The sequence below is a fragment of the Lissotriton helveticus genome, chromosome 5_1, assembly GCF_964261635.1.
Source record: "Lissotriton helveticus chromosome 5_1, aLisHel1.1, whole genome shotgun sequence".
In the NCBI taxonomy this organism is placed as follows: domain Eukaryota; kingdom Metazoa; phylum Chordata; class Amphibia; order Caudata; family Salamandridae; genus Lissotriton; species Lissotriton helveticus.
This window is the reverse complement of record NC_136065.1, coordinates 12,589,483-12,609,261: the sequence shown is the minus strand read 5'-3', so window position 1 is coordinate 12,609,261 and position 19,779 is coordinate 12,589,483.

Sequence of the window (19,779 nt, the reverse complement as noted above, 5' to 3'; positions counted from 1 at the left end):
TAGTTGTTGCGTATGTGTTTCTGCTACGCTCTCATTGCTTTTGGGATGTCTGTGACCCTCTGTTTCTGTAGTTTGCTTTTATTGTATTTACTCCGGGTTGTACGCTAAAGGTGAATATCTATTAGAACACTCTATATCTGGGATCTCCCTACAAATAGGGCTTCCCAGTGTCCTGTGTATATTACCCAATTTAGGCGAGTTTAACTCACAGCAACTGGGCGTTATCTCCTATGAGGGTGTAGTTAATAATTGTGAGGAAGTCATATTTTGAGCTCTGTGAACCATAATAGTAGGAATACTTGCCCCCACATGCATCAACCTATTTAGGAAGTGCAAACGGTGCGAATCGGTAAATTCGTCCGTTTGCACTTCCTAAATACGTTTTTGGGATGCATCAAACAGAGTGTCAATGGCCCACATGCATCATTGAGACATTTTGCACTTCTTAATTTGCGAAAAATAAGGAATCGCAAATTAAGAATTGCAAAATGCTATGCATCATTATTTTCGGTATTCATTTGTGATTCGGTAAAAATCGCAATTTTTACCGAATCCCAAATAAATACCGAATTCTTAAGTTAATTTTCGCAATTCCCATTGATTCCTATGGGCCAAGAGGCCCATAGGAGTGAATGGGAAGGCATTAGCAAATTGCGAGTGTCACTTTGAAAATTTCATGGGTGCAGGGGGGGTCCAAAGGACCCCCCATGCACCCCTGAAATGTATTTTTCGCATCATGTTTCACACACACATGTCCTAAGGACATGTGTGTGTGAAACATGAATGTTGAAAAAAAAACATTTTCAGCATTTTAAACACTTTTTCCAAATTTACCGAGTGGTTCAACCACTCAGTAAATTTGACACCCTAATTGCGATTTTACACTTTTAAAAGTAATGATGCATTGCTTGTAAGAAATCGCACATCTGCGACTTCTTAAAAGCAATCGCAATTTTAGAACTCGCAAAAATGTTACGAATTCTAAAATTGCTTCATGCATCCCAAAAAGCACTTTTGGAATCGCAAACGGCCGATTTTAAGGAATCGCACCGTTTGTGACTCCAAAAATGCTTGATGCATGTGGGCCAAAATTCGCTATTTTTTGCATTTCTTAAAAATGCAAATGCAATTAAGGAATCGCATTTGTGTTATTCCTTAAATGCAATGCATCATTTTTTTTAAATTGCGAATTTTGAAATTGGAAGTGCAAATTAACACGAGGTTGACCCTCGTGTTAATTTACGAAAATTTTTAAAAAAGCAAAAAAATGCATTTTTTAAACTTGCATGTTACAGACACACATGTCCTTAGGACGTGTGTGTGAAACATGCACTTGAAAATACATTTCAGGGGTGCAGGGGGGGTCCTTTGGACCCCCCTCTGCACCCTTGCAATGCATCAACAAATTGCGAGTGCAAAAAAAAAAATGCAAAACGGCATTGATTCCTATGGGCCTATAGGCCCATAGGAATCAATGTAATGCCATTCCTTAATTGCGATTCGCAATTAAGGAATCGCAATTTCCGAAAATTAAGAAATCCTAAAAACATTTAGGATTTCTTGATGCATAGGATTTTGCATTTCCTAAATAGCGATTCCTTAATTTTCGCTATTTAAGAGATGCGAAATCCTAGATTGATGCATGTGGGGGTTGGTCTTATGGCAGTCGCAATTTCCTTTTTGCTAAAGTAAGATGAGATTTTGCTTTTAGCCTTAGTACTAAGCTCCTTTCCACTGGCCAGCATAGATTCCACTTCGTCTAGGGGGCGGAGCTAGCTCAGGAGCGTGATGGCTGCCTGAGCCCGTAGCTCCTCGGGGTAATCTAGTATTCCGGCAATTATCCTACAGCTAAGGCGGAGTACCTGTATTAAAAACTGACCCCACAGCGTCTGAAGCGATCCAGAGGCGGTGAAGAGGTCCGGCCTCTTGAACGCCGGTCTGTGGAGCGAGATAGCCAGGCGGGCGGTCTCCTGTTGACTGGGCTGTCGATCCCCGGCACACAGTGACCTCCGAGGCCGGGCGACGTCGCAGGACGTGTGGCTAGATCGAGCCCTTGGTGCCACGGGGGGAGGGGCTTGGGCGGATCGGTACCGGCGGCAGAAGGAGGCAGAGCACACAACCGCCACGGTGCCAGCGGGGGACTGCTGGCGGAAGACTGCGGGAACGACTGCAGTGGAAGGGTGCAGAGAGGCTCTTGCAAGGTAGCGTGCCACCGGGCCCCGGCGGTATCGGCTGAGTGCGGCCTAGTGGTGCGGGTGGCGGGCCTGTTTGCTGAAAGCCTGTGGCTCCCCCCCCCCGTGAGAGCTTACTCGAGTGTGCACTAGGAAGCTGGGGCCTATTCCAGATGCCCACGGTTTGAATTTGTGAGCTCCTGGCAATATTGGACTCAATTGCGGCCTGTGAATAAAGAAGTGCGGGAAGCGGTGCTGGAGCACTCTGGTGGCCTTACCCCCCCGGACTGATCGCTGCTTGGCTATTGTTTGGGTGCTGCAACAGAACCAGCTGTGTTAATGGATTGCGCTGGGGGAGACCTGTATGCCGCTATACTTGCCCGAGTCTCTGTCTTTTCGGCCTGCGGGGTGGCGGTGGTTGCCGAGTGTGATGGCCTACAGACTTGCGGCATCTGCATAGTGACTTTGGTCTGCTGATCTGGGTCTCAGCCCAGATTGTTGCCCGAGGAAGGTGGGTCCTGCAGATTGCCACGTGCTGGTGGAGGCATGGAAATCTGTGGTGGAGGTGAGGGGTACCATAAGCTGGTGGTGGCTACAAGACATGACAGGCGGTAACAGCTGGCAGGCCTTGTCTACTCAGGGGCGGCCCTTGCCCTTCAATCGGACCTGGGAACGTGAGTGACTATACGCTATCCGGATAGAGTGGGCGTCCACAGCGAACATGGGAAAGGGGAACAGAACCCAGTCTAAGTTGACATTTGAACAAAAGCGATCCAAGTTTCAGGACCCCGCTCCAGGTAGGGATGATGGTGCTGGCGCAAGATGAAGCCAATGAGGATATAAGATCTATCCTAAAGTCCATGGAGCAATCTCTTCAGACTGGAATCACCACCTTAGGTACTAAAATGGATGCTTTATCATATAGGATGGATAGAATGGGGGAGCGCCTGAATAAGCAAACTGAACGATTGGATATGTCTGAGAGACGCCTCATGGAGGTTGAGGAGGCACACACCACTCTGGACGCCGATCACAAGCAACTGGGAAGGGTCATACGCATCTTGCAGGAGAAGACAGAGGATATAGAAGTACGCTCTCGGCGCTGTAATCTGTGACTTGTTGGCCTTCCGGAATCGACGGCCACAGGCAACATGGAACAGTTCATGGAGAAATTTCTAGTCACGCTGCTGGGTGACTATGTCTTTTCGGCAATGTTTGTTGTGGAGAGAGCGCACAGGGCGCTAGGGCCTAGGCCGCCGCCAGGTGCTGCCCCACGCCCTATAATAGCAAAGCTACTTAACTACCGAGATCGAGATGCGGCCCTTCATGTCGCTAGGGAAAATAACATTTTGAAATATGAGGGGTCGGCTCTCACTGTACCCCGACTTTACTGCTAGAGTGCAGGAGGCACGCAGACACTTTGTGCCACTTAAAAGGCAGCTCCGTGAGATGGGAGTGGATTATGCCATGTTGTATCCTGCGAAGCTATGGGTAAACAGACAAGGGAAATCGCATATCATTACAGACCCTAAGGTTTTGCAGCAAGCTATCAAGCACTGGACAAAAGAACAGAGGACCAGCCCGGAGCGATTGCAGCAGGAAGTGTCGGAGGAGGCGTTGGATGAACAGGATTGACAACTGCAGTGGACTCTTTTGGTACGTTTTAAGGTACTAGAGGCTGCAATGGGGGTGGTCAACGTTTTCAGGGGTATGAGGACTTGGGGTGAGAGTTTATGAGACACTTGGTTTTGGAGGGTGTACTGCTGATCCGCATGCTGAGCATTAGATGGGACTGCCTCACACTAGCAACTTTCACGCAGCGACAATGGGTCCTGGGTCTTGGGGATGCCACTAGGAGGGTAGGTTGTGATTAGTATATTGTAGAACGCCACGAGGGCCTGCATATTTGCCGGTGGGGGTTTGATGCTTTATGGCCTATGGTGAAAATGTGATTGTAATGACACACAGGGCTAGGGCCAGTTCTACTTGTTGTTGTTAATCGCTGAAGTTGGGCACGAGGGGTTACCTCCGCTCACATGTGCCTTGCATTGTTGTTTCAATCTTACTGGAAGGGGCTCATGGTAGGAGGTGTGTGGGGGGTCGAGGTCAGGGGTTTGACTTACATGCGACCATGTTGGGGGAGGTCTGCTGTGGGAGGGTTGTAGTGGGGGAAGGGGGTTCAATGAGGGGGGGTGGTTTAGAAGTTGGGTGTTTATTGAGTGGATGCCACACGGCACGTCAAAGCACAAATTCGCTTGCCACACAATCTGTCCTGTCCATGTAGTTAATGGTACGTGAACATCAGGAGCCGCGGAAACAGGGGGGGACATACGAACTTTTACTGATTACTGTAAGCTCAGGAAGGTCTTGTGCTACCTCAGAAGGCAGAATGTTGATCTGGCTCTCATGTAGGAGACTCACCTGCCATAAAGGAGCCCCATACTGAAGTATGGGAGGCTGAAGGGTAAAATTAACTCATCAGGTTTCACTACACATGCTAGAGGGGTGCTGAACTGGGTCAATCCCAGGTCATCTCTTAAACTTACACCGCTTAGAGAAGATCCTGATGGCAGATATGCACTGTCTAAGTGCGCGGGTTGGGGTCTGAATCTACTGGTAGTTAATAATTATGGCCCCAACTTTGAGATTTTCATTGACATAGCTAGCATTCTTGCCCAATGTGGGGACTCTAAGATCCTTTGGAGGGGGACTTTAACTTGGTTAGGGACCCGGACATGGATAGATCCGCGGGCCCCGCCAGGAGCCCAGTGGCGGCCGCAAGAAAGTTGGAACAAGTCATGGTATGTCTGGATGTATGTGACATGTGGTGGATGAGAAACGGAGAGAAAGGGGGTTATACACACTACTCGGCATATCACAAGATACACACACGTATTGATTATTGGATGGTTTCTACTGCATTGATTAATAGGGTACGACACTGTTCGGCGCTACCGCGCACGCTATCTGATCACTCCCCTCTATTGTTGGCATTGGAGCCTCCGAGCAAACGCCTGCCGCCCTTTACATGGAGGTTCCCCCGTATTCCTTATTAGATTCGGTGTTTAGGGAGGAGATGGCTGACACCATTGATACCTACTTCGACACTAATATTGGCTCAGTGGATAGTTTCCAAACATGTTTGGGAGGCATTCAAGGTCTACATTAGGGGTGTTGCGATGGCCAAGCACTCGCAAGAATTTGGCTGACCTCGAAGGGAAACTAAAGTGCCTAGAGCAGCGACGGCTAGCTGGGGGTGATGAGGCTCTAGATGAAGAAATTAAATCGGTACTGGAGGAATATCATATTGCAGCTGATAGTGAAGTGAAACATCTGAGCAAGTACACCACGGCGCGCGTGTACGGCGAGGGGGAGAGGCCAGGGTCCGTGCTAGCCTGGTTAATGAAAGCGCGGCGAGGTAAGACTCAAGTTATTGAAATTAAGACAGAGAGTGGGGAGCTTATGACGGAAGAGACGGAGGTGGCAGAATGGTTCTGACAGTATTACGCAGAGCTATACAGGTCTCGGTCTACAGGGACGGACAACCAGATAGTTGAATATCTGGAGCACATACGACTCCCCTTTCTCCCAAACTCGCACGAGGAACTTCTGATGCATCCGATCAAAAAGGATGAGATAATTGAAGCTTTAGGTGGCATGAGAACTGGTAGTGCTCCGGGGACTGTTGGCTTGATAGTTGCATTCTATAAGACATTTTTAGAACAATTGCTCCCACACCTTGCTGCTCTGTTTGACGATATGTGTCCAACGGGTACTGCACCTCCGTCCATGAGGGAAGCTATGTTGGTAGTCATCCCCAAGCCGGGTAAGCCGATGGATGAGTGTAGTTTGTTTCACCCTCTGTCTCTCCTTATCGTGGACATAAAAATATTCGCAAAAATACTAGCCACAAGGCTTGCTCTGATGTCACATATTCTGTTCGTCCTGGAGCAGGCAGGATTTATCCCATCCAGGAACTTAACTTATAATATCCGTAAGGTATTTGGTACGATGCAGCATGTTCGTCAGGAGCACAAAGCGGTGGCTGTTTTCCTTGATATGGAAAAAGTATTAGATTCTGTGGAATGGTCGTTTTTAAAGCAAGTGCTGACAAGAATGGGGCTTGGGGAGTTGTTTTTACAGTTGCTGGGGACTCTAAATTACAAACCCACTTCTCGTGTGCGAATTGGAGACCTGGTTATGGCTTCTTTTAATATCACTAGGGGTACCAGACAGGGCTGCCCGCTGTCCCTGTTGTTATATGCCCTGGTAGCGGAACCTCTGGCTTGTGCTCTGAGGGAGTCCCATGGGAATGAAGGTATCGGATTCCCATCGTATAGAATTGTTGTGTCAACATACGTGGACAACACTCTCCTGTATGTTAGAGATTCTGAGAACAACTTGGCCTCAGTTCTTTGGGAGGTGGTCAGCTTTGGAGCACTGTCTGGACTCCGGGTTAACTGGGACAAATCTCTTGTGTTCCCGCTTACACTAGTCACTCATGAATTCGATATGGAATACTCGCTGGAGTGGACTGACGACTCTGTACGATACTTAGGCATTAGACTGCACACAGACGCTGACATTGTTTTTAGAGAAAACTATGGCACAGCCATTTCCCAGCTGGAAGATGATGTTGATCTGTGGTGTCGCCTACCACTGTCTTTGATAGGTCGCATCTCCATTATGAAAATAATAGTCCTGCCCAGATTCCTATTCCTTTTCACGAATATTCCTTTGGTGCTTCTGTGCACTTTCTTCCATAGACTGAGGCAATTAATGTTAAAACTGCCTTGGGGAGGACGGCAGGCTAGCGTCCAGTGGGGAGTGCTCACGCTGCCATATCATCTAGGGGGGTCTGGGTGCGCCGGACTTCGAACTTTATTATAGGGCGGCCCAAGGAGCACACTTGCATGCCTGGATTTACGGTGAAACTGACGTTCCCTTTCTGCGGATGGAGAGACTTTTTGCCGAACCTATTCCTCTACCAGCAATCATTATGGAACCTGTTGATCGTAGGACAGCTATTGTAGATTCCTTGAACACTACTAGGCATGCGTGGAATTGGCTCTTACAGAATCAGGCGGGTGCATTATTGTATTTCCCTGCTATACCTATAGAGTGGATGAGATGACTGAGTCCTTAAGCTGAACGAGGCGTTATTTTGGCATTGCGTGAACTGAATGTGGAAGTTACTGGGGACCTATTCCATGACTGGATGATTTGCACTCTGGAGCAAGTGACGGACACACTGGAGGGTGCCTCACTCCTGACCAAATTCCAGTTTCACAGGGTAAGAAGGGCACTCAGGGCCCAATTGGGCGATAGAATGGAGGACCCACCGGAGGTTTTGGAGTTAACGCATGCTATCAAAAGCGCTTCTCCCCGCAAAATGGTTACAGCTATTTACAAAATAGCAATGTCACAGAGGGCACATAAGTATACAGTGGCCAGACTTGCTTGGCAGCACGATTTGAATGTGCAACTGGAGGATGATAAGTGGGTCTATTGCTACACGAATTATAGGAAAGTGTCACTACATGGTAGACATAGGTTGGTCCATTTCAAATATCTTAATCGGATATACTATTCCCCGAACGACTCTGCAGATGTGGCCTGCCTGATGACGCTAGGTGTGAGAGATGTTGCTCGTTGGTTGACGATTTTCTACATCTGGCATGGCTGTGTCCAGGAGTCTATTCCTTTTGGGAAAGTGTATTTGTGGAGTTGGGCAGAGTGGTTGAAACTAACCTTACACCAGATCCATTGATAGCTCTACTAGGGTATACGAAGGCACTACCACGGGCTGTGTGCAGGCTGGTCGACATGGGGTTACTTATAGCCAAGAGACAAGTGGCTTTATGCTGGATGAGGGGGCCAGTCCTGGCGCTGCGCCAATGGTCACGGGACATGATGTACTGTTCTACACAATCGGAAAATTATAGTGAGTTGCTACCTCCCAGAAGCAGACCAAAAAACTTTTGGGGTTTATATATTACATATATGCAGAGCGCTGAGGGGCACGCAAAGGGAGAAACTGAGGATGTGCGTGTCGGGAGCAATTGGAGTGTGAATTAACCTGCTGGAATTGGTTGAGGTCTGGCGTGTTTGGTCTCTCTACTTGATAACGTGAGATGTTTAATAGGAGAGTACATATGGCAGTGAATAGGCTGCTGTGGAGTCTATAGCAGTGGGGTACACGAGGGCAGGACTCTTTTCAGACTGGTTAATAAAGGGTAGGTCTACGTAATGCGACCTAGAGGTCTATACTATTTTCACAAACCTGGGTGCTGGTAATTGTTATTCAAGTTGTAATGCTTTTCATTATTTGCTGTTTCTCGCCGCCTGCCCGACTTGGGATGTTGGCTGAATGGCTGTGTACAATACTTTAGTGAGTGAGCTAAAAGTACCCTGTTACGATGGACCTAGATTAAAAATAGTGTAACTGTCAATTATTACAATAAAATGCTTTTAAAATAAAAAAAATTAAAATTCCAGTTCTTCTATTAAGTCATTGATAGCTGCTAAGGCAGTTATCAGCTACAGATTTAGCGGGTTTATTGGTCCTAGCAATTTTTTTTCCCAACATCAACTCCGCTGCTTTCCTTTTCCCTATTGCTACCCACACCATTTCTGGTGGTCGTAGTTACTTGGGTATTAGGTCTATTGCTATTGGGATTTGGAAGGTATGAATGAATATAAGCTTAAAAACTTAGATAAATAGGTGGTGACCAGTGGAAACTATATTCAACCTATAGGCAACCTGTATTAAGTACTATAAATAAATCATATAAATACAATGTGCATCAAGGGCCCGTGCTCCTAATGATCTTCTAGAGAGAAATGAATATAATAAATACAGATTTAGTCGTTTAGGGGGCATATTATCAAGAAACAGAGTTAAAATTATCGCCGCTTTAGCAGCAGGAAACTGCTGCTAAAGCAGCGATAATGGGCTTGATAATATGCCCTTGTGAATTCCCACAAAAGCCCATGTTCTGGTGTGGACATGGACTTCTATGGGAATTCACAAAGGCATATTATCAAGCCCAGTTTCCTGCCGCTAAAGCAGCGATAATTTTAACCCCGTCCTTGATAATGTGCCCCTGAGTTCTTACATGAATATTGCCCTTTAGCATTAAGGCTTGAAACGATCCTTAGTCCAAATTACCAGGAATTGTACAATGAGTCCAGGGACCTTGATAGATTACTTGCTGCAGTAAAAAGGCTGCTGATATGTATAAAGTCAAATCAAAGGATGGCCAGAGGGCGAAACAAACAGCAGCAGACGGGCTTCAACATATTTACTTTCTTCCACCTGCTGGCTATGTGTCTTATTGCTATATACAGTGCTTCTTGTTCCTGCTTTTGTAATAAAAATGTTTCTTTATAGAAGGGTGGTTTGTGGCTTCTTTCGAGAGCGTTTGACCCAGAGGATAACATTGTTAGTGCTTATCGTTCTGCATGATGGCAGTGGGGCTGACTGCCCAAATCTAGCTCTCAGCCCGGGGGGTACAGTTGATCCACCATTTTAGGTGGATAGCGAGTAAATAATTGTCCAAACTTATATCTAAATATTGCTATCACATATAGCATCAATGTTTCTGTTTTAAGAATCGTTGTAAGTGCCAAAGAAGGTTCCTTCAAGTGTGCAGTAGGAGCACATCGAGTTTTAAAGTCTGCAGTTCTATTGTGCTTCTTGGCGCCCACTGCCCACATCTAGTGGAACAGGCATCAACCAGTTTTTTTCTCTGCATCATGTCTTTCTATGTTTGTAAAGGGTGAGCTCTTGGTGAAACATTCTGCACAACAATTGCAGTGGGTGTATACCGTTGCAAAGCCATTTAAAACATAGGTTGTTTGTCAGTTTTGCTCCTCTTATTTTTATTTTTTTAACTTGAAAGGAAAAAAGGTTGATTTATAATATATTTTATTGGCATTTTTAATAACCAGTTCACATCCGTATCAATAATTGACATCATTAACAGTTAACATTCACATTTTTCATGGATCTTATATCTTTTGTCAATATAACATACCCATCACATTTTTTAACTAACCACCCTTCCCCACAACTCCCATTTCCCTGTCCCCAGCTGGGCAACTAGAGCCAAATTTTGAGGGGGGGGGGGGAAGAGGGGGGAAGGAGGGTGGAGAAGATTTTTTAGGGGGGGCTAATTCTTCCAGCCATAGGCAGAGTGGCTCTAAGAAGGGGTGAAAACTCAACAACGGCTCATTAACAAGTAAATGTATTTTAAAGACCCGTGAAGTATGTGAAATTCGTCACTTGCACACAATGTTTATGCGCTCCGCGCACACTAACTAAAGCACGCCACACTTGTGTTTATTCTTATGACGCGGTCCCGACTGACTCGCGGGTGCCACACCTCTGTATTTTATATGAACGTCTGACGACATGCGCCAGCACCAGTGATTAGCATCCAGCCACGGGTAGACTGAACCGCTACCCTGCCAAACACTACATTCCTTCTAACCTTTGTAAAACATAAACAAAACATCAATATGTTAAACTGTTACCAGTTCCGGGCGAGCCGCCTGCTCTCAGCTCCTACTCAGTCACCAGTCTCATCCAGCTGCGAGTCTTTGGTTAATCACACCATGAACCCCTCTAGACAAGAGGAGGGAGCCAGATTGTCCCGCAGGCAGTATCTGGAGTGCTCTCCCCGTGATGACGATGGAGACGGAGCCACTTCCTGTGAGACTCCTGCTTCCATATCTCTCACTGTGGCACTGGACTGTCGTCTGGCCGAACTTCTGAGAGGGGATGACTCAGCTTGGTCAGATCTGTCCTGTTCATTCATAGGAATGGATCCGTGGCTCCTTCTACTTCTTCATCCACTGTCTGTTGACTTGGGCCCACCTCCATGTTACCCTATGGTGGAATGTTTGGAGTCCCAGCATTGACTATTTTGAAGAATGATACATTCCCCGTGATTTCTTCTGTTCTCCTCCGAGCTGTGATCAATGTGCCTGGTGTTATTTTCTGATGTTGAATAGTGGGCCGTTGTCAGTCTTCACCACCTCAAAGATCTCGTGAGTTGCAATGGTTTTCGCTAACTTGGTGATCACTTCGGTAGCTGTTTGACTCTCAACGATTTCTATCTTGGGGTATTTCGTGAAATCATCAATGACTATGAGGGCATAGCGTCCATCTGGAAGATGACCAAAATCGACGCTGACGCACTCCCATAGTCGTTGCGGGTTGTCTTTAGTGATGACCGGGTGACGGCAAGAAACTGACATACTCCTTTGTGTCCTCGGTATCTTCTTCCTCTGCTTTGTTTGCGGCCCTCCGATGTCTTGAGTGGTAGTCAGCTGGGTTGGACGAGCCTGGCTTGTACTCTACCCGGTAGTTGTACCCCTGCAGCTGAAGGATCCATTTTTCTATCCTCGATGGGGGGGCTTTGATGCACATCCTTGAATTAAGGGTACGAGAGGCTTGTGGTTGGTGGAGGCTGTAAACGGGTGTCCATACACGTAGACATGGTAGTGTCTACAGGCCCAGTGGATGGCAATTGCCTCTCTTTCTATCTGGGAGTAGCACTGCTCCGTTTCCGTTAGTAGCGGCTTGTGTAAGCAATCGGGGCCTACTCCTCATTGCGTTGTTGCTGCGTGAGTACAGCCCCTAGCCCATAGGGGTTGGTATCAACAGCGACATTGGTCGGCCGGTCTGGGTCGAAGTACGACAGCGTGGTATCAGCCGAGAGGGCTGCTTTAGTGTCTTTAAAGGGTTGTTCTTGGTCGGGCCCCACTGCCCCGTTGTGGTAGACTTCGTCAGCTCTCTGAGGTGCTTTGTGATGTTTGTTAAATCCGGAATGAAACGCCCACAGAAGTTTACCATCCCTAAGAAACTCCGTACTCCCAAAGTGTTGGAGGGTGCTGGAGCTTCCTGAACATCTCGCATCTTGTCGGGGTCTGGTGCCACTCCTTTGTCCAAGAATATGTAGCCAAAGAAACTGATCTTGTTCTTCAAGAATTGGCACTTTTCTTTGTGCAGGGTGAGTCCGGACTCCTTAATTCATTGGAGAATGCTGCAGAGTCTCCTGTGGTGGTCCCCCACTGATGAGGCGTATACCAATAGGTCTTCACTCACATTCAAAACCCCTGTAAGTCCACTGAGGGCTTCTCTGATGGTGTTCTGAAATACCTCAGCGGCACTCGAGATCCCAAAGTTGAGACGCTTCTATTGCCACAGGCCGACATGGGGAGAGAATGTGGTGATATATCGAGAGTCCGGATGTAATGGCAGTTGGTGATACCCTGAACATAGGTCCATCTTTGAGAACCACACTGCACCGTTCAGTTCCCCCAGGATATCATTGATGGTGGGGGTTATATGGCGTTCCCTTTTCACGGCTGCATTGGGAAGGCGCATGTCGACGCCGATGAGGACCTGCCCTGGTTGGTTTGGTTTTCTCTCCACTACGATCGGGGAACCTCCAGGGTTTCCAGTTCATCTTCGACCTTTTTCCATAGATGGAATGTCTCAGCGCTACCAGTTAGACTGATTGGTGAATGTAGAGGGAGACCTCTTTCCCTTTCAGGCACCCCATCCCCTTGAAGATGTTGTTGAGCTCCTCCATGATGTTCTCTATTTCCTCTTCTTGTACCGCAAGGGCAAACAAGATTAGCGTCAGCTCTTCTGCCGTCTGGCCGCTTACTATCATCCCACTTCCTTCTTTAGTCACGTACACTGTGGTGGGGACCTGGAGGTCCTGGTGTCTAAGGTCTGTTTCTTAGTAGTTGGATGGGTGTTTTTGTCCAAAGGAAAATACTCAAATCTTTGCTTCACGCAAGAGTGGTTTTGGACTTGATCCAGCGTTCACCCAGAAATATCACCAACCCAGGGTCCAGGTCACTCCGGTGGGGCCCATAACACCAAAGTACAACACACCTAGTCACACATACCTTTACCGTTGACCCTTGTAAATATATATATAAAATGGGTTAAGTGAATTCTCTCCTATGACAGGATACCTTTTAAGCGCAGATTTTAACACTAACATTTGTTTGCTTCAATAATCCTACTAAACTAATCTATGCATCAATGTACCCAGCCAATTAGGTCGATGGACCAATTAGTTGAGCAAGTTGATGGTGATTGTCAAGACCAGCTTAACCTCACTACAACAATACATTGATTTGCATAATTATTTGACTCTAAAGAATCACAAACACCTGAAATCATTTAAAAGATTTTATGTAATTCATTTGCATAAAAGAACATTAGCATTTATTCTGTCATTATTAATTCTCACTGAGCATTGCTATTTATTCAGGAAATAAATCAAGAAAACTGTTTAATAAAAGACATGAAGAGAAAATTCAGGTTCACATTAATTCCATTATTCTCTAAAATAAAACATCAAACCTTCGTCAATGCAACTGAAAGTGAAATTCTGCATTAAAAGATCAGAGAACCATAGTTAAAACATGCATTAAATTCTAAAGATTTCTACACTAAAACCTGCCTACCCAGCATCTTTAAAACCCCAACTATACTTACTAACCCAAGCCTCCAAAGACGCAGTTCCCAAGGCTAGTGTCCTGTTATGATCTCCAACCTACAGGGGTTATCAGTGAGTAGTCTGGCATAGTTTCAGGCTCCCAGCATCTCTGCAAACAGCTGCAGTGCAAAGAGCATCTCCCTCTGCGATCAGCTCCAGTGACATTAAACCCCAATTTTGCTCTGATATTTATACTGTATTTGCTGGCTCTCTACCCTCAAATGTTTCAAGTCTTGTCGTTTTCCTTTCTCTGATTGTTCATGACATTGCTATTGTTAGCCCTCAGGATGTTAGTTAATCGACAATGTATTTTTTAACTTTCAGGATGTCCATGAATATCTTCCTGATTAAAAGCTGACAGATACAAATTCGACTGTCCATGCATTTCTTAACTTCCAGAATGTCTGTGACCAACTTTGTTTGCAAACTGATAAATAAACGTTCGACAGTTCCTGTTTTCCTCATCAGGCCTTTTTAAATGTTCATTTTCAGTGATTCAGCTGTTTCCATGTGGTCATTATTTTGAAGGCATTTGTCTTTTGTCCTTGGCAGACATTCAGCTGTTCTCGTGGTTATTATTTTGGCCCACATCCACTCACCAGCATTCATATCAAAATGTCCTCGAATATAGTCAGCTGAAGCTGCAAAATGTTTTCAGTGAAGACAGAGCATAGACGAGCTTTCTCTCAGCAAAATGATGTAAGCCTTTCTACAGCGCAGAACCGGGAAAAGCGAAGCCATTTTGGAATTAGCCACCCACCAAAAGTACGATAAAGAGAAAAAGAAAATGTAAATACACAGAATATGTGTGTTTTCTGTCCCCCCAACCACCAGTGCTAATATTCATCCTTTAAAACTGTTACGTGGCAGAAAAGCATCACACTGCAAGCCATTAAAAAATAAAGCAGAAAAGCAACATGCAAACGCACAATGCACATTACAACACAGACATGCATTATTACACCACTTAAATGCAGAAACTAGATTAAACATGCGTTTTACATCACTAATTAATATGTTAATCAAACCTGTTAGTGCAAAGCATTTCCCACATGTAATGTGTGTGTTTTGGTTAATACACAGCAATCAAAATTAATATATTACTTTGTTATGGGGGTGATTGATCTGAATGAGGTACACACAAAATCTTCTGTATCTCGCTCTATCAATTCCCTCATTTGATGATCACAAATCCTGAATACCTTGAACGATTTGTGAATCATCATCAAAACCCAAAACCACCCATATTTTCCACTAAATTTTATTCGATCAGACACTTCTTCTCAATACTTTTTTGTTAATTCAGCAAATTTCTTTCTCATTTCCCTTGTTCTCGACAAAAATGTTATCTTTAGTTCTAAATCTAAAATGTACTTTTCCTTATGAAGTGCAATTCTATCTACTGGTGGCAACTATTAGTACACTTTCCCCCCTGTTGTTTGCTATTGCGGTTGAACCACTGGCTTGCCGCATAAGACGACTCCATAAGGAAAGTGCGTTCAAGTGCTTCCAGCGACAAATAGGGGTGTCATTATATGCAGACGACATGACGCTTTATGTAGCGGATCCCCAAACAAATCTTATCCCATTGCTGCGCAAATTCTTGGTGTTTGGCAGGATATCAGGAATACGGATAAATTGGAGCAAGTCGCAATTTTTCCCACTCACTTCTGCGGTAAAAGAGTTCCAGCTGGATTACCCTTTAGAATGGTGCAACTCGGACCTCCGATACTTGGGATACAGGTTTCTAAGGACAGGGAGGAGACGCTTAGGCTGAACTATGGCACAGCTATTACCAAATTGGCAGATGATGTTACGCGCTGGATATCATTGCCAATCTCCATGGCAGGCAGAGCATCACTAATTAAGATGGTGCTGCCCCATTTCTTGTACCTGTTCCTCAATATACCCTACTTTCCAGGTGCCTTTTTTATTAAAACGCTACGATCTGAGCCGTTGCGCTTGTTTTGGGGCGGCAAACAGCCACGCCTGAAGTGGTCTGTCATAACGCAACCATATGACAAGGGCAGCTTTGATGTGCCAGATTTCGAAGTATATTATATGAGCGCACAGGCGCATTACGCTTATCATTGGATGGCACCGACGCCGTATATGCCACAGTTGGCAGTGGAGGACTGGATAGCATGCCCACTTCCTCTGGCTGGCCTGGTACACGGCCCTGTGGAGGTCATAGAAACGCCGCTTACCACGGTGTCATGCACGATAGATGCCTGGAAGCGAATAATGAAAACATTGCACTTAAAGCTCCTGTACTCACCACGAATGCCACTGAAATACCATCCTAAGATGCCTTTGCTGCAGGAGCCAGGATTCCAGGCTCTGTGCAGGAGACTTAAAATAGCCCGTTGGGGGGACCTGTTTGCAGACGGGCAACTTCGCAGCAAAGAGCACCTATTTCGGGAGATCCAACCTACCCCTCTGGATATATTTTACTATTTACGCTTGACTCAAGGGCTGAAGGGGGTACTACCGTATTACCCGACTGAACCCAACCTCACACTCCCATTACATAGGATGCTGTGTTCGACGACTGGTAGGCATATAGTATCGGGCATTTATGGGGACGTAAGGGAACAGAGGCAAGGGACCGATAGTAATGGTTGCAAACGATGGAGTGAGGACATGGGATGCGAAATATCGGAGGCGCAATGGAACTACTGTGGTGACATGACAGCTAACATTTCAGCAAGCTGCCGACTTAAGATGATCCATTATAAATTTTTACAGAGACTTTACTATATGCCAGCAATGAAACTCCGATTTCACTTGTCGGACGACGACAGGTGTGCACGGTGTAAAACGGAGGGAGAGGGATTCATGCACTTAGCGTGGGAATGTCCCGGAGTGTGGGAATACTGGACATATGTACACACGGCCTTGCAAGCAATGATAAACCACACATTTGATAGGGATCTGCTTGTTATGCTACTGGGATACACCAAACAGATACCAAAACCACACCGGAAGCTCCTAGACATTACACTGCTGTTAGCCAAGCGTAGAGTAGCCTGCCGCTGGGGGTGGGGCAGGGCACCAAAATTCAAAGATTGGCTTTCAGACGTTATACACTGCCAGGAGCAACATATGGTACATGCGGAACTACTGCCAACGGTGTGCAGACCTAGCGATAACTGGGGTCCCCTACAGACTTACCTTTTGGAGCGCCCTGAGACACAGGCCATTGCAGATGTAGATGGGAATGCGGAAGCTGATGTTCCTTGAATGTGTTGACAATCAGAGGCACTGCTGGCAGTGGAGGGCGGGAACATGTCTGACGTGTTCTGTGATACTGGAATGCAATGGCTACCTGACCATTATGACTAGTGTCACCCACTGTAAAATAAAGTGCGGGGATTACGCCTTCTCTTGAATGACCCTGATGGTATAGCTGTACTGTATTATGGATTATGATTTGGGGAAGCGGTGATGGGCTAAGTGTTACTACAAATTCGTCCCTGTTATGAGACTTCAGCTACTATGACAAGACTCTTGTGCTAATTCTGATATGTTTAGATACTAGCGGGAGGAAGTCACCCTATGCAATTGATTAATTGGGTCTGTGCTTATGTAAATGCTCTCATGGCTCTGATGTCATGTGCTTTTCTATGCCTATGTCTTTTTTTTTCTGTACTAAAAAAGCATAAATAAAGTCTATAAAAAAAAAATGCCCCTTACTCCGAGCGTCTTCTCCCTCCACACAAACAGCATAGAAGGCTGCGGTGGACCGGGGAGACTGATGCAAACACACAACCAGAAGACAATATTTGCACAAGTGAGTGAAGATTTTTAAAACAAAATGCTCTGTGAGTCAAAAGCAGGTGAGCATGGCGTAATTCAGTTGTGCCAAGCAATGATGACTATGGTGGCGCTAGCGCAGTTAGCAACAAGCAACTAGCCTGTCAGTGCCTGTAATTGCTTTGGTTTACTAACAATCCCTGAAAAGGGATCACAAGCACGAGGTAACAGAAACAAACCTATTTTGTTATTCACAGTATCTCTCTCACACACACACACACACACACACAAACACACACTGCACTATGAAGAATAAACACTTTTAAGTAAAAAAATGTAATACAATAGGAACAACATTTTCTCAATACGTGTAAAACAACTACACAGAGTATTATAAAAACAGCAAGAAGGCATGTTATAAATAATTAGAATAAAAATAAACATTTCTGACATGATTTATTGTCCTCTCAAACCTAACACCCTAAAACCTACATCTGTGTGATTCACTAAGATAGCATGGAAGTCTGAGCAATTTGCAATCTACAATTTCTTAGGGAGATGCAACGCACTGCATTACGTGTTGACTGCAAAAGCTGTTTTTCTCAGTGGAGGCATGAAGGCAGTGTACCCGGTGAAGGGCACACACAAACACTGTTTCCTCTGGGATTTGGCTTTATCATCACTGAGCAAGGTGCTGCATCTTCACTGTGGCATAGTTGGCGATCTTCAAGCAGAATCTTGGGCAATAATCTGGGTAAAGGACCTCTCAATTAAGTCATATCAGAGACTGGAAGTTCTGACAATCGTTAATTTAGGCTACATTTTTTTGACTATTTGTATAGACTTGCTCTTGTTTGACCCAAACATAGTGATAAGTAGACACTTGACCCAGACGTAAGTCACATCAGGTGTTGTATCTATGTTATCAGTTGGATGATTTGACACTTTCCCAGTTCATTAAAAGATAAGGTCAGCTATCTACTTTAAATGGCAGTCATGACATTCATTTTGCACAAAGGGAGAAACATAGCAACCTCTATGATCTAAAATAGCAACAGGTCCTACCTAAAATAAAGTCAGATGAGTCAGATGTTAGGGGCTTTACAACAGAATGGAACATGATCTCTGTCAACCAAACTCTCAAAAATATTCATACTCAATGATATGAACATCTGGTTCTATAAATCAAATATGCCTTCTTGAAATGTTAATATATCAGAGCTTAAAGACATTCTACATATAACAGATCCTCTCTGGACCTACCTATGTAGTAGGCCATACATTCAAGGTCATCTACTCCAACCCAGAGCTATTTTCAATTTAACAAATTTCACCAGTCATATGGACCGGCCATCACATCCTCTACTTCTCACTAAAGATCCTAATTAAATACCTTTAGAATCCCACCACCCCTCAATAACCTACTAACAATGGAACTAATTAAATGAGCAGGAGTTGGAATCTCACCTACCACAACCACACAATTTGAGAAAAAAACTTCAGGAGAGGAACTCTATGAATGGATGACCACAGACTTTAATCTACCTATCCCATTAAAGCAAGCCAAAAACCCTCTTTTGATGCATGAAGAACTAACAAAAGATAAAAAGACGCATTTCAACACAAGGAAATATAAAACTAAAATGTGCCTAGGCAGACAAAACGGAATATACAAATTTTGTTCACAAATGCCAAAATAATCCACAACTTAAGTTGGAACGACCATGCTGAATTCCTAACCAAGGAACTCCACAAAATCATATCAGAATTTCACACTCCAGAAAGCAGTCAAATCTATACCATACCTTTACAAGACAACTGCAATAACCTAACAGAACATTATTGAACAAAAGCGGACACACTAGATTCATACTGTATAATCAAGAAATACAACTAGTCCTGGACACTACAATATTTATGCCTGGGTTTAGAAACGAGACACATCTTGGCATATACAACGTTGCTTGGCATCTCGTGGGGGTGGTGGGATATCTTTGTACTGATGGCAGCATACACAGTTCTGTACTGGACAGTCTCTTGATTTTGAAGAGGACTTTTAGCCACACCTGGTTGAGTGTAGATCTCTATGTCACTGTACACCACCTACTCCATTTTTCTGAGGAGCTGGGGGGTTTTCTTGCCTTCTTTAAAGTGGAGTGATGCATATTGCATATGATCCCACTGCACATCCTGTCACAAAGAAAACACAAGAACAGCAGTTAAAATTGGAAGAAAACAAATCTTACCAAAAAAACAAGACTTAGATGTATGCCTAAAATGTGGATCAACACGGCTGATCACACTCCTAAGTTGTGGACTGTCCA